Source organism: Lolium rigidum, chromosome 5, assembly GCF_022539505.1.
Source record: "Lolium rigidum isolate FL_2022 chromosome 5, APGP_CSIRO_Lrig_0.1, whole genome shotgun sequence".
Taxonomy (NCBI): domain Eukaryota; kingdom Viridiplantae; phylum Streptophyta; class Magnoliopsida; order Poales; family Poaceae; genus Lolium; species Lolium rigidum.
Window position 1 is genome coordinate 214,520,042 of NC_061512.1, and position 22,012 is coordinate 214,542,053.

At 50.8% G+C, this 22,012-nt stretch overlaps 2 pseudogenes; both read right to left on the minus strand.

Moving 5' to 3' along the window:
• Positions 1-571: 571 nt before the first annotated feature.
• LOC124657055 lies at positions 572-9,229 on the minus strand (annotated as a pseudogene).
• An 8,400-nt stretch (positions 9,230-17,629) lies between these two features.
• Positions 17,630-21,415, minus strand: LOC124657057 (annotated as a pseudogene).
• Positions 21,416-22,012: the final 597 nt, after the last annotated feature.

Sequence of the window (22,012 nt, forward strand, 5' to 3'; positions counted from 1 at the left end):
AAGAACAAAGTTTTAACATGCAAGCAGATCAAGTTCACAACACAAAATGTCCAACATAAAGAACACAAGCTTGCATGATTCACAAAGCAAAAGCATTACAAGTTCAATATACCAATTAGGATGTGATCTCACGATCACAGCGGCTACCATGGTGTGGTCCTAACACCATATCAAAAGAGGTTGTAATCCAACCACCGCAAATTCACCATTTAAAGGGTTAGTATATACATTCCTTGGCATCAGTTTTCATCAAGTTCTACCAAGTCCAAAGTGTACATCATGCATCTCCACCACCAGGGAGTAGGGAGCACTGCGTGGTGTTGCTTCTCTGCACATTGTTGCAGGTACCAATTGTTCTTTTGATGATTGCTTGTATTTTACCTCTTTTTTTTTGGCTTGTTGTTTCCGTTTGCATCTTAGTAATGTATAGGCTATATTTAATGCGCTTAATCCTTTTAAGTCGTCATCTCAATTTCCTAGTGACACATAAACATGGATGAAACAATTGTTATTAATTATTCTACTGTATTAGACTTCTAGAATGGAACTTCATTAGGGACTTGCATCTTTGTCATTCCCTCGAGCTGTCAAAGTGACGAGCAGGAGCTACCACCTCCTCACTCTGACTGCTGGCGACTGGCTCAATCTCATCGGTCAACGGGACTGCCATCTCCACTGACCTGCTTGACCCCTCGCTCCTGTATGATGCACTGTGCGGACTGCCGACCATGTCGATCATGTAGGGCTCCTCAGCGGGGGAAGAAGCGTGCGACGTGATTTGTTGGATGGGTTGCGGGCGGTTGTTGCCGAGATTAAAGATCAGATGGACGATGCAACAAACGACAGATGTGATGCCAGTGATAAGGAACAGGCCCCGAAAGCTTTTAAAGCTGAGTCTTCCGGACGTGAATTGCGAATCACTGCCTTTGGGGTCGCCGAACCACTTGCGCTCGATCCTGTTGATCTCATTGATCTCGGTTAGCTTCAGAATCGCCTGCGATAAATCCGTCACGTACGGCGATCCCTTGGGGAAGGCGAACCCGAAGCCTCCCGTCATGTTGCGTTGGTCGGTCATGGTGAAGTTGTCGTTGTAGGTCCCGAGGAACATATTGAAGTAGGGCGTCTCGTTGATGATGGCGCCGATGCTACCGTTGAGTAGCGCCTCCTGGAAGCTCCGCGCGGTCGTGTACCGCATGATCCTAGCTTGCGGGAACCCCGATTGGGTCAGGGCCCTGCCCGTGAAGGAGTTGTTCATGACCCCGACCATGTCCGTGCCCCGCAGCAGCGCGCGGTAGTCGGCAATGCTCGGCTCCACCTGCGGCACCGTGAGCATGGAAGTGAGGCTCGCCATGTAGCTAGACCGCAAGATGAGCATGACGAACACCCAAACGACAACCACGAGCCTCGACAGGTTGCTCGTGAGCTTCTCCCTGTGGGCCAATACAAGGGTGGAGAAGCCGAAGTAGACGAGGGTGCCGGCTTGGTTGGAGGGTGTGAGCTTGCCTTTGGTGCCGGCTTTGTTGGAGGGGGTGAGCTTGCCTCTGTTGGAGGGCGTGAGCTCAACTTCGGCGCCGAATTCCCCGTTGTTATGGTGTTCGATGGCCCAGACGACGAAGCCGGTGAAGAGGCGGCGCTGACAAGCCAGAGACCGGAGCTGAGTGGTTTCGGAAAAAAGAACCACGTGAAGCTGCTGCTCCGTTGGTAGCGCAACGGTACAACCATGGCGATGTCCGTCGACATGTAAGGCAACGTGAAATCCACGTGGGCCGCTCGATCTGCTGTGATGGTCATGTCCGCCACCACGGCATCGAACGTCTGCAACAATTAAACAAAGGGCAAGGCCGCGGTCAAAAGAAAAACAAAAGGCAAGGTAATTTATCTAGAAATTTGTTCGATAGATGTATGAAGAATTACAATGCCCAATATCCAATGGATCATGCTGACTTTTAATCGAATGGCATATCCCTGGCATAAAATATTCGACTAACTATTACTACCTACATCCCAAAACTTAAGGCCTATATTATTTTTAGAAAGTTAAACTATGTCAAGTTTGACTAAACTTTTACCAAATAATCATTAACATGCAAAATACAAAATTAATATCATTAAATAGATAATAAATATATTTTTGTATGGTATATATAAAATATTATATTTGTTAATAGATTGTTCTAAAAGTTTGGTCAAACTTTATTTGGTTTGATTTTTTTAAAAAAAATATAAGCCTTGAGCCAATTAATGTACTTGGACATAATTAAAAAAGTGAAATGTAAAGCTTAAGGTCTCATGTGGGATATTTAGATTACAATTAATGTACTGGTACATAATTTAAAAAGTGAAATGTAAAAATAAAGTTCAGAAATTTTAAAATTCAAGCTCTATATGGGATGGATATGGGTTTTTAAAAAGAAATTTATGTCCAAATACTTGCCGGTTTATATGCCTTTTCATATTCAGTTTATGTTGATAAAATATTACAGGGTTTTTTTTGTCACAAAAATATGATCCAACCCTTGTATTACTACATTTGTTTCCGAAATGTAAACCTTTAAAAAATCTTATATTACGGAATGGAGATAATACCGTATTAGAATGTGTAGATCTATTGCTAGCCATACTAATTTAAAATAAGTTGACTCGGATGGGGTATATATAATAAAAATAAATTAGCCCTTCTAATCTATAACATCATATTTGAACTAAAACCATGACATCCAAGAGAGTAGTTCATCTACTAATGCTTAATGGAATGACGCGCAGTCTGCGGGTTCTCAAAAAAAATAGTTCATTTATAATTTATATGAAGTTTCTAATACTCTCTCAGTCTAAAAATAAGTGTCTTATCTTTATCTACCGTATTAAGAAAAAGATCGAGGTAGTACAGAAGCAAGTTAGGTAACTACTACTTACCCCATTTTCAAATTTCAACTCCCGTGATGAGACTGTCGTAGGGCTGCGACTCTGCCTTGACGAACTCGAACGGCAGCGCGTACGGCAGCAGCCGCACCGCCGCCTCAAACACCTCGATCACAAACCCGCCGGCCGACGTCTGGTTCGTCACCGGGTCCACGGTAAGGTGCAAGATCGGGCGGTAGCTGTCCGAAACATTCCCCGGCACTGCCACCCTCAGCTTCCGCGCGTTCGTCGGCTGCACCCACCCGCTCGGCCGCACCGACGACTCTCCCGGCCAGATCACCGGTGCGAGCTCGCTGCCCGTGGTGTTGGAACGACGGCCAACGTGCCGGGTCAGCCCGTACAGCGGCGACCAGAACCCGACGCCCCTCTCCTTTCCATCGTCCATGATGTTTAACACGCGGTAGGCCGGTGCTACGAGCTCGCCGCCGACGAGCTCAAACTTGCCGCCAAGACCGTCGAATGTCACGTTTCGGATAGCTCCGAGGAAATTCTCGCCTGATGCGGACTTCCCGAGCCCCGAGATGTCGGTCGGCCCGCCCGTGCCGTTTACCGGCCCGGGTGGCGACGACAGGTCGGTGGCGTTGAGCCGCTCTGCCGCGGAGGCCACGGCCCACGCGGCGTCGTAGGCCCAGACGGCGTGGCAGCCTAGGACGGCGCGCGAGAGGTCGTCGTCCGGGTGGTCGCGCGTGTACCGCTTCTTGACCCCGCGCAGCCGCGGCGTGGTGGGCACGTAGGGCGCGAACCCGATGACGCCCTGCGGTGGCTCGACGGAGCCCAGGAGGCCCGTGAGGCCATCGGTGATGACCCACACGTAGCCGTCCCCTGTCATGCCGCCCGCCGCGGCGGCGTCGAAGACGCGGCGCGCGAGCCCAGGGCGCGTGTGGAGGACGAACACGCGCGTCTGCTCGGACTCCATGCGGTATAGCTCCGCGGCCACGGCGTCCGGGGTCGCGTCCTCCCGGAGCGCGCAGCGGTAGGGGACCTCAGCGGGCGCGGACGCGAGGGCGTCGGCGAGGAAGGGGACGAACGCGGCGCCGTAGTCGTCGTCCTGGTAGACGGGCACCACGCGGCGCCGGCCCGAAGTGCGCGGCGAGCGCGGCGACGGCGCCGGCCTGCTCGGCGTCGCTCGCGCGGCGCGGGAGAAGAAGCGCGCCGTGGCGGGAGACACGGAGGTGCTCGTGGCCGAGAAGGACACCACAGGGACCTCGGCCTGGGTGGCGAGGTCGGCGACGAACGCCGACTCGACCGACGACTGCGGGCCGAGGATGGCGCGCGCTCCCTGCGTCGTCATCAGCCGCAACGCTGCGCACACGCGCGCCACAAGGCAATCAAGACCATGCACGCAACGCCAAAGACTCAAAGCAAATGAGCATCCAGAGATGAGGAACCACAGAAAGATGGAGCATATACCCGCTGACGCGGCGGCGACGACGTCTCCACCGGAGTCGTGCTGCGGGATCTTAACCCGAGCGGTTGAGTTGGCGACGGCGGCGTAAAAGTCCTCGAGAGCCATGGGGATGGTGGTCGTCGCGATCTTGCCCACCGGCGAGTCGGCGTCGATGATGAGCCCCACCTTGACCTCCGTCGGCTGCGCCCGCGACGTTGTGAGGAGGCAGGCCGCCAAGCCGATCAGGAAGAACAGCGGTCGAGAGCTTTCGAGCAAACCGCTCTCGGAGCTCGGCGGAAACGCCTTGAGCTCGCCGGCGTCTGGTGGCGGTGACACCCTTGTCCTCGATTGCTTTTTTACTTTCTGCTGGGGTGTTGTATGTAAGAAAGATGGTCTTTTCTTCAAATGTTAGATTTCCTAGGGCAATAGATGAAAAAGGGCCTTCTTGTAAAATATACGTGCCACGAGCTAAGTAATGCAAGTTCCACCGGGGTCATTGACCCCATCTGTGTTAAAAAAAAAAGTAGCTATATGTAATGTGTGCCACGTGCGTACGTACTATTCTTACGGTGGGCTGAAGTTTTCTTCAGCGGTAATTGCCACGAATCTAAGGATGTGTCTTTGGTTGCTCGCATAGATTTTAGTCCTTTTGCATCTACGCCGGGTAGAAACTGCATGTAGTAAAATGTGACTAGGTCATGTTGTGTAGTTAGTCCGGTTGACAACAATGGCCATCGATAGTGTGTTTGTTTTCCATGTCTAAGGTTTTTGGGCTTGGCTGATGCAAACAGCCGTTTTTTATTTAATACGTTAGGCTTGATACGGTAACCTTGCATGCATATGTGGTGAGATTACCATCTAGAAATTCTGACATTGCATGTTACATGTGATCACACACACTTAGGACAACAACAAATACACAATTACGATGAAAGTGACAATGATAATGAACCTGATTTAAGATGCACCCTACTAAACCTGATCTAAGATGCACCCTTCCTAACTCCATATTGTTCCTCTCTTGCCCTAAGAATTCTGAGTAATCTTTCGTTATGAATTTCCGGTCCTCTCTAGTCTTATATTATTTGAATGAGATCTTCTCGTAATAGATCACTTGTGCACTACACATCCGCCATAAGTTGTAGACTCCTGAAACCCTCTGTAGTACATCACATACCACTTGTTCTCTACCAAACAGAAGAACAAAGTTTTAACATGCAAGCAGATCAAGTTCACAACACAAAATGTCCAACATAAAGAACACAAGCTTGCATGATTCACAAAGCAAAAGCATTACAAGTTCAATATACCAATTAGGATGTGATCTCACGATCACAGCGGCTACCATGGTGTGGTCCTAACACCATATCAAAAGAGGTTGTAATCCAACCACCGCAAATTCACCATTTAAAGGGTTAGTATATACATTCCTTGACGAAGGAAAGGATTGTTAGATTGAAGAGCGCCTTCTGTTACAACACAGGTGGAGGCCTCACCGGCAACTCCGTTACAACAAGGTCAGGACGGCCAAGCTGCTCGAATCCATGCACGCCATGGGACAGAGTCCACGGTGTTGCAGGGGATGGTTTTGGGCCCCTACAGGGCCCGGGATGGAGATGACGGCCGTTGCGGTAGACGAAGGCTGGCGCACGGGATGGAGCCATGGAGGCCTGCGACCATCACGGGGGTAGGAGGCAGCGGCGCGCTCTGGAGAGAAGGAGGCAGTGGTGTGATCCGTCGACGCCGGCCGTCGCGGGGGATGGAGGCGGCGGCGCGCTCCGTTGAGGTCCGGACGCCGAGCTCCCCTGCTCTTCCATCCCTTGCGATTTGGGAATTTTTTTCTAGCGTGGAATAACCACGAGAAGGGATTGGTGGGAATCACAAAAAAAAGGATTGGTGGGAAAACTCAATGAACTTCATACAATTCAGTGTACTACAAAGAGAAAGTTAAAGCAAACTAGATGAAAGCCTTATCAAGTTATTCCAACACTTCAAGAAGAAAGCAAGCCTTATATTTCGTTTTAAAAAAAGGAAGCCCCATATGTCCCAATAGAAAACCAATAATATAGCAGCACTTTCCGCAGAGCATGATCATGCATTTTACGCTCTTTGAAAAATGCAATTCAAAGAATGGCAGGAACTATAATGTTAACCAAAACTGTAATTGATTGAGCACTAAGATTTAGGATGCCAGAAATATGCTACTGTAAAAAAACCCGGAAAGATGGTACTCACATAACCAAATCCAAAATTTTATTCTAACCCTCCAAAATTTTTCTTATAGAGATCATTTGATTCTAACCCTCCAAATTTTTTATGGATTTCTTTCCTACACCACAGTCTCATAGGATTTCTAACAAGAGGTTCGACCATGCAGTGATATAGCGTCGGACGTCAATTAAACACGATCAGAGGAGTAGCATGCTAGAGCATTTCTCTAAGTTTACCGGTGTCATTTTATATTTGTAAGAGCATTTACTTCGTTTACAATGGGGAATAATAAAATATGAGATCAAAGCAAAAAATATATCACGGCAGAAGAAACATTATATTTTCTAGACTAGACTAGACTAGACTAGCCGCGCCGTCGCCAAGCGTCCAAAGTCTTAAGTCGCGAATATTCACGCGAGCGCACGCGCTATATACGTGTAGCCCATGTGGTGTGCACTTAGCATAGAGCTCGCGAATATTCACGCGAGCGCACGCGCTATATACGTGTAGCCCATGTGGTGTGCACTTAGCATAGCTCTCTCTCTCTCTCTCTCTTCTCATCTCATTTAAGTGGATCAAGAGAAGCCACCTTATAAGAAGGTGAAAATCTTTGTCCACTAGCGGTGTGGGACTAAGCTCTGCATCCCACCACGTCCTTCACTCCTTCTCCTTCCAACTATTCTGAAATTTGATTGGGCTTACTACTGGGCTTTCTTTGTCACCGCCTGTGTATCCCGGGCCGATGCAACTTACATCCATGTTACTTTATTCTATTAAATATCAGGAGTGAACTTGTGGTAGATAGATGATATTACAACGGTCGTACAGGAAATGAATAGGAGCTTACCTGTGCTTCCCATCACTACGTCCATGGTTAACATCGTTTCCTAGCCTCCTAGAACCATTTATCGGTGTATATCATCTTTTGCCCAGCCTTGCCTATCATTTTATTGCCTCGAAGAGCAGTACCGATGTACCATGGACGACCCATTTATGCCGGTTGCCATGTCGGCCTCCTAAAGACGCTCGAGCTAAGTTCCCACGCTAGCCGGATACCGCGTCGCAGGAACCGTCTTTCCCAGCCGCCGCCCAGGTGCCACGCCTCTAGGCCAACGTGGTTCCCGCGCCGTCGGCTTGAGGGTGGGAGGCAAGAAACGTGGCCTACTTCAAGCGGCTCCGTAGCCCTAGATCCGCCCTTGCGCTGCGCGGCATGCAGGCCGGGCTCACGATGGTAGTTCCAGGCTCTGGCTCGGCTCATGCGTTCAAGTCGTTGTAGTGTAGAAAAAGGACGATGTCATAGTCATCTACATGAGGAGAGGCGGCATCCACGACGAGTGGCTGACCACTGTCGCCGGCTAACCCGACGCCCAAAGGTGCACATCAATTCTGTGCTCGCTTAGACCGACGCCGTGCATGTCTCACTTGATCTCCCAATGGATGAGCTCACGGGCAGTTCATGGCCCTAGTTCGAGTGCTTGGCGCACCGAACAAAATTGAAAATTTGAAAATTTTAGCGTTCTTCAAAGATGCAAAGCTAGATAAGTTTAAAATTGTCAATTCCCTTCCTGAAATTGTTTTTCTTAACTGAACACAAAAATATATTACTTTTTCCATGACAGTAGCACAATTCATCCGTCCCAATTTGGGTAATCCAAGATGTCTTCATTTTATGTATCCATGTTTACTCATTTTCGGTGTATTGATAGTTTGTTGTACTACACTTTGAACTAACCTAGAGGTTGTGCATCTGGCGAGGAATCGAACCTACTTTTTGACCCATTTTGTCTTTCTAGGTTGGTGGGCACGCTTTCACCATTCGGCCGTGGGTTGGCAGTGGTCTTCAACAGGGACGACGCCATGAGCTTCCACGTAAGGAGAGGCAGCATCGATCGACGACGGGAAGAGTCATGGTGAGTCAGTGGTATCTGTCAGGTACGTGTACTCTGTGTATTTGTCACGACAAGTCAGTGGTATCTGTTGCAGTTCCTCACCGACGTGCCCTGGTGTGTCCCCTTGTGCTCCTGGCTACTCCGGCGAGGGCAAACTTTGTTGGAGCAATGCATAAATGTTGCTCAGGTACGTGAACATGGCCACTGAGTTGGCACATGCTCCTACTCGTGCGACCTCGCCAGGAATCGAAGGGCATCTCCAACACGGCGACCCATCCCGCGCCCACGCTTCCGGATGGGTCCAACCGGACAAATCAGCGGCCCAACATGGCCACGCACCGCAAAAGCGGATGGCCGTGGCGTCCGAAACGACACAAACCCTGCCCAAATCTGGGATAGGTTTGCGTGGCCGCGGATGGCATGCGGCGTCCGGTCGCGTCCGCCTGCTCGCCTGCTCGACTCCCTTGGGCCCAGCTGTCGGTGGGAGCGGGCGCCATATTAAATGTGGACTAGGAGGGATCTGTCCCTGTCCAGTGCACTCCCCACTCCACTCCAGTCGACGGTTCCGCACGCGCAACCGCCGCCATGGCGGTTTGCTCCCGGCGCCAATGACGGCGAGGCCAGCAGCAACCGCCGTCCTCCGCCGGCGCTGCGGGCCGAAGGAAAACACGGCGGTCTCCACTTCGGAGAGGCCGACCGCGTCGGCGAGGCATTGGTGCAACCCGCGCCGCTGCTGCTGCCGAAGCCGGAGGAAGAAGAAGACCCCGACCTGTGCGCCGCTCTGGCGCTGTCCGCGGCGGAGGAGGAGGCGAAGTGGCCGCATCTCGCGGCGGCCATTCGCACCTCCGCGACGGAGGAGGAGGCCCGGCAGAAGGTCGAGGACGCCGAGGCATGGGCCTTGCTCGAGCAGGTCCGCCGGGAGGAGGCAGCGGCGCGGCGGCGCGAGGAGGCCAGGCTCCGCCGCGAGGAGGAGATGCGGCAGGAGGCCAGGCGCCTTGCGGACGAGGAGAGGCGCCAGATTGCCAGGCGCCTCGCCTGGCAGGAGAGGGAGCTGCGCCTCAGGGAGGAGGTGCAGCTCCGGGCTGCTGCGGCGGAGCAGCGGGCGGCTCCGGACCCGCATTCCGCCTGGAAGGAGGCCCTGTGGTCGCCGTGGCCGGAGTCCCCGGCGCGATCGAGCCACAACAGCGCCTCGCCGCCCGGGGACATCATCGATGCCGACGGCGACGAGGCCCGCAGGGACTAGGCGGCGCACCGGCGGCCACCGCGTCCTCCTCAAACCCTAATAGAGGGTTTTTTATTTGTTTTTAATTTTAAAGCCCATATAGAGGGCTTTTTTGGTAGTTAAATTTTCCCAAAATAGGGCTTATGTACAAATTTGCCCAAAATAGGGCATATGCTTAATGAAATTTCGTTTAGGTTTACATTTTTTGCTTTGTTTCTGATTTTCTTCACATTTGCGTTGCGTCCGCGCTTTGGCGCAGCGCGCGACCCAAACGAACACGCGGACGCGGGCTCCGTCCGCGTGTCCGCGCAGCCACCCAGACGGCTCAAAACGGACGGCCCAGCGAGTCCGTTTGGGTCGCCGGTTGGAGGTGCCCTAACGGACGTGCGCGGAGGTGACCAGGGAGGCAGGGACGTCCATGGCTTCGACGACGTCGCAGCTTCCTGTACTTTCCTACTCCATGCTTTTTTTTCAAACGTGCTTTATGTACTTGTACTGACCTGTACGCATAGAAAGCTAATAATTTGGCAAGCTTTCAATTCGATCGTTGGGGCCCAAGACAGTGGTATCTGTCAGGCAAGTGTACTATGTGTACGGTATAGACCTGTATTCTGAATAAGGGGGTTCTAGGCCATTGAACTTCAACTGTACAAATTGAGCGAATGTGACAGTCCGGTGAACGGCGGCGCCGGCCGGTGGGAGCTATGAGCGCGCGTCGCCGCATCTGAGCCTCCAGCCCCCAAGTACATCCCTGGTCACCCTGCTGGCAGCATCAGCAAATGGTATGCGCCATTCATTAGCTAGCTAGGAGAGAAGAACAGACAATCAACGCAGGACTATCAACGTAGGAGAATGTGTGGCTCCCGATGCGTGTGCGTGGGCATACCGTAGGTGTACGGAAATGTTCACCGTACATGGAAGTCGTTTATCTGGCGCGCCCACTAACTGGAGCATGTAGCCATGCATGTACGTACTCGTTGCGCATAGGAGGGCGGTATGGTGGATCAGAGCACGACGAGGAAGTTGTTCATCTGGCGCCGACGGTTGCGCTCCACTGAGGAGGACTGGAGGATATGGCCTTGTGGCAGTTGGACGGCGCAGGCGGCTGCAACACGACCGATGGGTAGAAGCGCGTCTCGTTCGAGTGCTCCTCGACGGTCGCGGCACATGCTGGTGGCAACATCGCCGTATATTGTCACGCTTGCCGCCTCTTCTTGTGTAGCGCCATGCGTCCATGCCGCTCTTGTCCTCGAACTCGTAGATGTGACAGGGGCGCCTGGGAGTAGCGGTGTGGAACTGGAGTAGGCGACTGCACGCAAATGTAGGTATATATGGTGGCGAGTTGTGACGAGGATGTGCACAAAGACATGCATGGAGCGCTGCCTGCTGGAGCCACGTCACACCGACCTTCGAGGTCGGGCATGGCATCGTCGCATCGAGGCAAAGCTCCATGTTCTCGCAGTTGATAATTGAATGCATTATTTTTTTTTTTTGCGAATGAATTGAATGCATTATTAGTCCCACATACATCGCTACTTTTTTTTCGATAAAGGGAATATATTAATATCAAAACGATACCAAATACACCCAGCCTCTGCAACAACGCACCACCCTAATGGCACTACGGATGCACACAGCCAAAAATAGAAAAGAAAACTAAGAAACAAAAGTCCCGCTACAGTATCTCGGGCCTAACAACAGCAATACATCCGCCACCAAGACAACACCTGAAATACGGACTCTCCAAAAACGACGCCTCCAAGAAGGGAACAGGTGCGGTAACACCATCGTCGCCCGATCAATGATCTTAGGTTTTCACCCCGAAGATAGTCCCCGCTCTCAAAACAATGCCTCCAACAAGGTCATTGCCAGGCACAACCAGTTAAGGCCAGACCTTGGGTTTTCACCCTGAAAGGTAGGACTCTGAACTTCACCTGTGTTGTCGCCCCCACTTTCATACCGCTGTTGTGAAGCCCGGAACACCAAGCAAGTCCATCAACAGCGCGGAGACTTGAACCTCCCTTAGCTAGTCCTCCCCTCCGGCCTTCATGAACTTCTCTTCTTCCGACCTTCATCATGGATCCACGGTCACTTGATGTCGACACAGAAAAAGAGCTTCGCGCCGCTCCCTCCAGAACCAATCGGTCGGAATAAAAGCATGGGTGCGCACGACCGAATACCACCGATCCAGCAAACTCCAGGCAAAAAGCACTGTTACATTCGCCGGCGGAGCCTTCCGGAACTCAACACTCCAGCTAGATCACGAGTCCAGGCCTACAGTAAGGATTTTTTCAAGTTAAATAGGAAGTTGCATCAGCTCAAAAAAAAAAAAGATAAGGCTTCTACGACTACATGTGTCAACTTGAATAGAACCCGCTAGTTCCTTGAAAAAGTATTTGAAAAGGAATCATCATAATGAACGGAACAATCAACAAACCTGAAACTTCCCTATTTGTGTCGCCCTAATGGATTACTCGGTCATTCACGATGTACATCTCCGGCCCCAAAGTAGACCGGTACATCACAAAATCAACCCATGTATTGTAGTTGTATACACACATTGGTGTCAACCGATGATTGATATGGTGGGACTCTACAAAGCTCGACCTAGATAACTCTAAAGCTGCATATATGTCAGGGACAAATTGAACGCATTCACTGTTAGACTAGAAGCGCAGTGGGCCAATCCTTCCATGATACAACTCTTATAAACCCACACCTTACTTTTGCCGGAACCACACAATATTCTTATGATACCAAGACTCTTCAAAAATTCTCATGATCATGGCCTAACTACTTTTTTGTGATTTTCCGTAGCAATTCATAGGCAATAAATATATTATAGCATAAAATAAGGACATAAAAGCACGACAAGTTTGAGCCAATTCCGCGAAGCTACGGGTCACAAAAGAATGCAATTATGGAAAAGCTTTAACTTTTATAGAGATTTCCAACATATCTCGGGTCGCATCAAATCAGGCTCATATATAAAAGCTAAGGGTCATAGAAGAAGACATTGATGTTGAAATGTTGAGACGCGCGCCCTATGTATCATAGCATGCCACCAAGAGAATTAGATGGCACATGAAATAACAATTAATAGCTCTCATTTCATGCATCAAGTAATGGTGTGTGGGGACAGGCACGGAATGGTAGTAAATAACACAAAATAAGCAAGCCTAGCAACAAGGCTAGGCGGGAATTCCAACGCAGTTTGCTACAACCACCGAAATAGTGTATATTGCCCCTAGAAATGAGCGGGGAAATGCCAAAATGTAAAGTAATGAAAAACATGAACCCTAACTCCAAACCTAAACATAAGCCCTTGGTATAAACCATAAACTTAAACCCCAAACCATAACACTTAAACCCTCAACACCAAAATGTACAAGTCATGAAAAACCAAACCCCTAACTCTAACCCAAACCCGAAAACCTAGACCCTAAAACAAGAACCAAACACCATAAGCCTAAAACCTTAAAACCCAAACCATAACCCAAAACCATAAACCCTAGACGCCAAAATGTACAAGTCATGATAATCGTAAACCCTAACTCTAACACTAAACTAAAACCCCCTAAACCCTAACCCCGAACCAATTAAACCCCAAACCATAAACCATAACCCTAGAACCTTAATCCCCAAACCCTACTGACGTGTGTATGACCTATCGGGTACTCATTATTTCTATATCCGGTGCGGATTATGGAGGTGGACTAGCACAAGGACTCGACAAGCTAGACCCGCATGTAGTATTGACTAAGGAAAGCTGGAAGAAGAAAATTAACTCCAATTTGTAATATACTAGGACTCTTGTAAACCCTAACCTGGTTGCATATATAAAGCTAGGCAGGAGCACCCCTTGAGGGTACGAAACACGCAACAGGCAGAGACGTAAGGAACATAGAGATCAGACTAGACTAGACACAACTCCACCTACGGCGGTACCCTGTAAACACTATGATCATACTGGATTGCTAGAAGGATGTAGCGATCCTCCACCACGGGGACGTAACCCTGGGTACGTCTTGTGCCATCTCGCTCCCGAAATCTTCGGGCATTGCCTTTTCCAAAACCTAAGTCCATAATCTTGGACACTGCCGAGGGTACAACCTCACCACCTACACCCTAAACCCTAACCCTAAAACTTTAACCCCAAACTATAACCATGAACCATAACCTTAGAACTTTAAACCCCAAACCAAAACCCTAAAACCCTAAATCACAAACCATAATCCTAAAATCTTAAACCCCAAACCAGAACCCTAAATTCTACACCATGCACCCCTAACATAACCATAAACCCTAAACCCTAACCCTTAGCCTTAATCTTTAATCCATAACCCTAAATCATAAACCCTACTCCCTAAGAGCTTTTGAACGCCTCCAGAATCACCTCGAGGGTATCTCATATGCAAAATTTATGACTCACAATCAATGAAATTGATGGAAAAATCTTCGAGCAACCCTGAATCCTAGCGCTCAGCCCCACAACATTATGGCATAACAACGCACATGAAATTATATGTAAAAACTATCCTTCCTTGCATAAAATGTTAAAGCAAGACAACGAGATGGCCACAAAATAGTAAACAATAGTTGTCTTCTAACGGAAAATAATATATTGTGATGGCAGAACGACACATGAAATGATAGGCCACGGGGAGTCAACCTTGCGATGTCGCTTGCGGGAGATGTGTCGGTCATTGCATCCTCCATCGCCGATCCATGCACCGTCGGCGAGTAACCATGAACCATAACCCTAAAATCTTAAACCCAAACCAGAACCCTAAAACCCTAAACCCCAAACTATAACCCTAAAATCTTAAACCCCAAACCAGAACCTAAAATCCTAAACCCTAAATGTTACACCCTAAACTCTAACTCTAACCATAAACCCTAAATACTAACCCTTAACCTTAATCTCTAAACCATAACTGTAAATCATGAACCCTACTCCCTAAGATCTTTTCAACACCTCCGAAATCGCCTCGAGGGGAGCTCATATGCAAAAGTTATGACACACAAAGAATGAAACTCATGGAAAAATCTTAGGACAACCCTAAATCCTAGCGCTCTGTCCCACAATGATATGACGTAACAACACATGAAATTATAAGTGAAAACTATCCTTCCATGCATAAAAATGATACAGCAAGACAAAGAAATGTCCCACAAAACTAGGAGGCAACTAGGAGGCAACCTTGGGATGTTACCGGCGGGAGATGTGTTAGTCATTGCATCCTCCATCAATGTGACATGCACCATTGACGGCTAAACATGCCCACACCCCGCATCCTCCCAGATGTTGGGGCTCCTAGGCCGAAATCCGGCGCTTCTGGGGAGCCCATTTTCCCAGCGGCGAGCCCAGGATGGATGAAAAGTTCTGACAAATAACGGCTAATTCAGACAAAACAAGATGAAAATTTTCAAACATAAGCGAAATTTAAAGATATTTAACATATATAGGTGAGTTTGTACATATATTTGAATTTGGCCAGATAGAAACATAAACTAAAAATGAAAAACGGCGTGCCGAAACGGCGCCGGCGGCGGCATCCCAAGGGGGGGGGGAGTTGCCGGCCTCGATGTGTGCGAGCACACGGGCGAGCGTGCGGCCCGGCGCACCCCACCAGAGGCGGCGGCCGGTGGCGTTGTTACGCGCTGGAGGAGGGGGAGGACCGTCGTACGCTGCGAGTTCCCGTTCGTGCCGGAGACGGAAGGACTCGTTCTAGGCGTCGTAGTTGTTGGCGAGGTACCGCTCCTCTGCGCGCTGCTCCTCGGCGAGGATGACCCGCACATCGTCGATAGTGGCGTCGAGATCGTCTCCCACCGGAAGCAGCGGGATCGGGACGCCCTCTCCGCTCAGGCGCCATCCTCCGGGCACGCGGAAGTCCGACGGCGCCGGGTAGCCTGCCATGTGCAGGAGTCCCGCCTCCCACTGGTGTAGGGAACGGCGGCCGAAGCCGTTGTTCGCCGCGTCGTGGCCCGCCATTGCACGCTGGAGGCGGATTGGGGAGAGAAGACATGGCTGGGGAGAGGAGGGAGACGGCGGTGCTGAATGCGGCCACACGCGGTAGGTTCCGCGATAAATAGAGGGAGCCGCGCGTGGATTCGAGGCGACGCCGCGTGGAAGCTACGCATGCGGCGAAGACTGATCGGCGGCAGGCTTTTGAAGCGCGCGAAGACGATTGGCCTCTGCCGACAAGTCGGGGCCACCATCCGCGCGGGAAGTTTTCTCGACGTTTCCCGCGCTTTCGTTCCGTCCGGAGTCCCCGAGCGCTCCACGGGGGGGGGGGGATGACCTGGGCTCGCCGAACGGACGAAAGCCCAATTCGGGCGAAAACGAGGTTCCGGGGATGCGACTGGGCCGTTTTTGTCCATCCGGATGAAAAAAAGGGATTCTGGAGGCCTTCCCGGAAAGACGGCTTGCTTTTACCTTAGTAGCGTGTCTACGGCAAGTCGCACACCCAGTGGTGTTTCATACCGGTGGTGTGTCGTAGCCGCAAGACAGGTAGTTAACATAGAGGTGAGACACGTACGCGACCGTATCATAAACACTAGGGGTGTGTGTTCCTCTGTTTGTTTGTTTTTTTTTTTTGTTGAAAGAGTTAAAAACGGTTATTAATTGCTGTTTTTATTGAACTCGACGGCAACGGAAATAAAGACGACACACGGAGGCGTTTTGCGCCCTGCCGGTGGTAGAGCCCTACGTACATACAGTAGTAGCTAGTGTGCATGTGAGTAGGCACGGACGCGCGCAGGAATGGCAGCTGCCTTCCGATGGATGGAACGATTAATTCACCAGAGAATAGAATATACTAGAAGAGAAGAAAATAAAAGAGCAATTTAGTAGAAAAGAAAGAGAGGAATTGATCCGGCCAGGAGGTGGAGCACTAATTCGTTGGTACATGCACATACATACTCCTGATTTGTACGTGTTGGCTGTGGAGCACGTACTAGTTAACCGCATCATCGATCATTGAGGGAATTAATTAATAAGAGATGAGAGAGAGAGAGAAGAAAGAGAGCAAATTAACCATATTAATTCGGCCTTCCATTCCTTGGTTCCATTCGTGGGGCGCGTGAGCAGTCTGAGATGCATGGGCAGATACTCTAGTACTGATTTGTGTGCATGCATGCGTCAATAAAAGTTTTGATACTACTCCTGATTTGTGCTACTCCACTACGAATGCACGCGCGCAGTCCGATCGATTCATCAGAGAAGATAAGAGAAGAGAAGAAAGAGAGCAAAACCATTCATAATTAATTCCTTGGGTCAGGTCTCAGGCCGTTGCGCGCGTGGCAAGCTGGGCGTTGGAGATGGAGAGGAAAAGAAGACGCGGTGCTGCTTGTGGCCGATTACTACTGTATAAATAATTGAGATTCAGGTATGCCGCTTCAGGCAGATCGAGTCGATCGTGAGCGTGCACGATGCATTCTTTCCATTCCATGGCGAGCGTACACATCACGTGCACGATGCGTCGCCAGCTGGAAGCATCCGGCCGGGTGACTCGATCCGATTCCTCCGCGCGCGCGAGAGTAGCATTTTTTGAGGGAAAAAAAAGAAGACAAAGGAAATGTCGCGAGAGTACTACCACCGCGCGACAGAACCGTGCGCGATCATTCTTCGGCGTACTCGACGTGATATGTGTGCGCTCGATCATTCTTTGGGTGGAGTGGAACGTACCCGCGCGCGCAAATGAGTTTGCGCCCACGCGCTCCAGTTAATGCACGTCTCCGCCAGCTGGCACTAGTATTTTTAGGAGAGGCGTCTAGATTAGGTGAATGGTCTCTACAGAGCTGTCAGCAGCAGCAGGAGGTACCACCAGCCCAAGTGCGCGGCGAGAAGATCAAAGTGACGAGCAGGAGCTACCACCTCCTCACTCTGACTGCTGGCGACTGGCTCAATCTCATCGGTCAACGGGACTGCCATCTCCACTGACCTGCTTCACCCCTCGCTCCTGTATGATGCACTGTGTGGGCTGCCGACCATGTCGATCACGTAGGGCTCCTCAGCGGGGAAGAAGCGTGCGACGTGATTTGTTGGATGGGCTGCGCGCGGTTGTTGTCGAGATTAAAGATCAGGTGGACGATGCAACAAACGACAGATGTGATGCCAGTGATAAGGAACAGGCTCCGAAAGCTTTTAAAGCTGAGTCTTCCGGACGTGAATTGCGAATCACTGCCTTTGGGGTCGCCGAACCACTTGCGCTCGATCCTGTTGATCTCATTGTTCTCTGTTAGCTTCAGAATCGCCTGCGATAAATCTGTCACGTACGGCGATCCCTTGGGAAAGGCGAACCCGAAGCCTCCCGTCATGTTGCGCTGGTCGGTCATGGTGAAGTTGTCATTGTAGGTCCCGAGGAACATACTGAAGTAGGGCGTCTCGTTGATGATGGCGCCGATGCTACCGTTGAGTAGCGCCTCCTGGAAGCTCCGCGCGGTCGTGTACCGCATGATCCTAGCTTGCGGGAACCCCGACATGGTCAGGGCCTTGCCCGTGAAGGAGTTGTTCATGACCCCGACCATGTCCGTGCCCCGCAGCAGCGCGCGGTAGTCGGCGATGGTCGGCTCCACCTGCGGCACCGTGAGCATGGAAGTGAGGCTCGCCGTGTAGCTAGACTGCAGGATGAGCACGACGAACACCCAAACGACAACCACCAGCCTCGACAAGTTGCTCGTGAGCTTCTCCCTGTGGGCGAAGACGAGGGTGGAGAAGCCGAAGTAGACGAGGGTGCCGGCTTGGTTGGAGGGTGTGAGCTTGCCTTTGGTGCCGGTTTTGTTGGAGGGGGTGAGCTTTCCTCTGTTGGAGGGTGTGAGCTCGACTTCGGCGCCGAATTCCCCGTTGTTATGGTGTTCGATTGCCCAGACGACAAAGCCGGTGAAGAGAAAGAAGGCGGCGCTGACGAGCCAGAGACTGGAGCTGAGTGGTTTCAGAAAAAAGAACCACGTGAAGCTGCTGCTCCGTTGGTCGCGCAACGGTACAACCATGGCGATGTCTGTCGACATGTAAGGCAACGTGAAGTCCACGTGGGCCGCTCGATCTGCTGTGATGGTCATGTCTGCCACCACGGCATCGAACGTCTGCAACAATTAAACAAAGGGCAAGGTCGCGGTCAAAAGAAAAACAAAAGGCAAGGTAATTTATCTAGAAATTTGTTCGATAGATGTATGAAGAATTACAATGCCCAATATCCAATGGATCATGCTAACTTTTAATCGTATGGCATATCCCTGGCATAAAATATTCGACTAACTATTATTACCTCCATCCCAAAACTTAAGGCTTATATTATTTTTAGAAAGTTAAACTATGTTAAGTTTAACTAAACTTTTACCAAAAAATCATTAACATGCAAAATACAAAATTAATATCATTAATAGAAGATAAAATATATTTTCGTATGGTATCTACAAAATATTATATTTATTATTAGATTGTTCTAAAAGTTTGGTCAAACTTTACTTGGTTTGATTTTAAAAAAATATAAGCCTTGAGCCAATTAATGTACTTGTACATAATTAAAAAAAATGAAATGTAAAGCTTAAGGTCTCATGTGGGATATTTTGATTACAATTAATGTACTTGTACATAATTAAAAAAGTGAAATGTAAAAATAAAGTTCAGAAATTTTAAAATTCAAGCTCTATATGGGATGGATATGGGTTTCTAAAAAGAAATTTATGTCCAAATACTTGCCGGTTTATATGCGTTTTCATATTCAGTTTATGTTGATAAAATATTACAGGGTTTTTTTGTCACAAAAATATGCATCCAACCCTTGTATTACTACATTTGTTTCCGAAATGTAAACCTTTAAAAAAGCTTATATTACGGAATGGAGATAATACCGTATTAGAATGTGTAGATCTATTGCTAGTCATACCAATTTAAAATAAGTAGACTCGGATGGAGTATATATAATAAAAATAAATTAGCCCTTATAATCTATAACATCATATTTGAACTAAAACCACAACATTCAAGAGAGCAGTTTATTTATATGAAGTTTCTAATCATCTCTCCGTCTAAAAATAAGTGTCTTATCTTTATCTACCGTATTAAGAAAAAGATCGAGGTAGTACAAAAGCAAGTTAGGTAACTACTTACCCCATTTTCAAGTCCCGTGATGAGACTGTCGTAGGGCTGCGACTCTGCCTTGACGAACTCGAACGGCAGCGCGTACGGCAGCAGCCGCACCGCCGCCTCAAACACCTCGATCACAAACCCGCCGGCCGTCGTCTGGTTCGTCACCGGGTCCACGGTAAGGTGCAAGATCGGGCGGTAGCTGTCCGAAACATTCCCCGGCACTGCCACCCTCAGCTTCCGCGCGTTCGTCGGCTGCACCCACCCGCTCGGCCGCACCGTCGACTCTCCCGGCCAGATCACCGGTGCGAGCTCGCCGCCCGTGGTGTTGGAACGACGGCCAACGTGCCGGGTCAGCCCATACAGCGGCGACCAGAACCCGACGCCCCTCTCCTTTCCATCGTCCATGATGTTTAACACGCGGTAGGCCGGTGCTACGAGCTCGCCGTCGACGAGCTCAAACTTGCCGCCAAGACCGTCGAATGTCACGTTTCGGATAGCTCCGAGGAAATTCTCGCCTGATGCGGACTTCCCGAGCCCCGAGATGTCGGTCGGCCCGCCCGTGCCGTTTACCAGCCCGGGTGGCGACGACAGGTCGGTGGCGTTGAGCCGCTCTGCCGCGGAGGCCACAGCCCACGCGGCGTCGTAGGCCCAGACGGCGTGGCAGCCTAGCCGCCTAGGACGGCGGGCGAGAGGTCGTCGTCCGGGTGGTCGCGCATGTACCGCTGCGCCCACCGCTTCTTGAACCCGCGCAGCCGCGGCGTGGTGGGCACGTAGGGCGCGAGCCCGATGACGCCCTGCGGCGGCTCGACGGACCCCAGGAGGCCTGTGAGGCCGTCCGTGATGACCCACACGTAGCCATCCCCTGTCATGCCGCCCGCCGCGGCGGCTTCGAAGACGCGGCGCGCGAGCCCAGGGCGCGTGTGGAGGACGAACACGCGCGTCTGCTCGGACTCCATCCGGTACAGCTCCGCGGCCACGGCGTCCAGGGTCGCATCCTCCCGGAGCGCGCAGCGGTAGGGGACCTCAGCGGGCGCGGACGCGAGGGCGTCGACGAGGAAGGGGACGAACGCGGCGCCGTAGTCGTCGTCCTGGTAGACGGGCACCACGCGGCGCCAGCCGAAGTGCGCGGCGAGCGCGGCGACGGCGCCGGCCTGCTCGGCGTCGCTCTGCGCGGCGCGGGAGAAGAAGCGCGCCGTGGCGGGAGACACGGAGGGGCTCGTGGCCGAGAAGGACACCACGGGGACCTGGGCCTGCGTGGCGAGGTCGGCGACGAACGCCGACTCGACGGACGACTGCGGGCCTAGGATAGCACGCGCTCCCTGCGTCGACATCAGCTGCAACGCTGCACGGCACGCACGCACGGCAAGCAATAAGACCATGCACGCAACTAGGAACATGCGGAGAGGAAGAGAGAATGGTTGGTCTGGGGCTCTGGGCATACCGGCGGACGCGGCAGCGACGACATCTCCACCGGAGTCGTGCTGCAGGATCTTAACCCGAGCGGTTGAGTTGGCGACGGCGGCGTAGAAGTCCTCGAGAGCCATGGGGATGGTGGTCGTCGCGATCTTGCCCACCGGCGAGTCGGCGTCGATGATGAGCCCCACCTTGACCTCCGTTGGCTGCGCCCGCGACGTCGTGAGGAGACAGGCCGCCAAGCCGATCAGCAAGAACAGACGGCGCGCGTTCCCGGCCATTGGGAATGGAGGTTCCGCAGAGGAGACCACAGCAGTCAGTCAATTACTTGGCGAGAGAGCTATCTGGGTAGTACATACTGAAACAGCTGGGAGTTTATACGATGCCACACGGATACTGACTCGTCAATTACTTGGGCGAGTTCAGCCGCATGCTGATTTGCCATTTTTCAGAATCGCGCGCGTGCGAGTGGACATTCCCCCGGAAGACGACGCCCGGCTGCAGTAGTCCTGCAAATCGACGGTATTTTCATCAATATATTTTCTAGTAGCTATGAATGAACGAAGTTTCTACAGGAGAAAATGCTTTAGCATGCACCATGCATGCTACTCCTCTGATCGTGTTTAATTGACGTCCGACGCTATATCACTGCATGGTCGAAAATCTGTTTCTTGATTTGTTGAGAACTATACTGCAAAACTTTATCGTTGGTGTCATTTCTCTAAGTTTACCGGTGTCATTTTATATTTGTAAGAGCATTTGCTTCGTTTACAATGGGGAATAGTAAAAATATATGTACATGCTAGCTCTGAATGGTAGCAGGTTGCATACTTGTCTAACACCCGGCAGGTACTAAAAATCACGGAAACAAACAATAG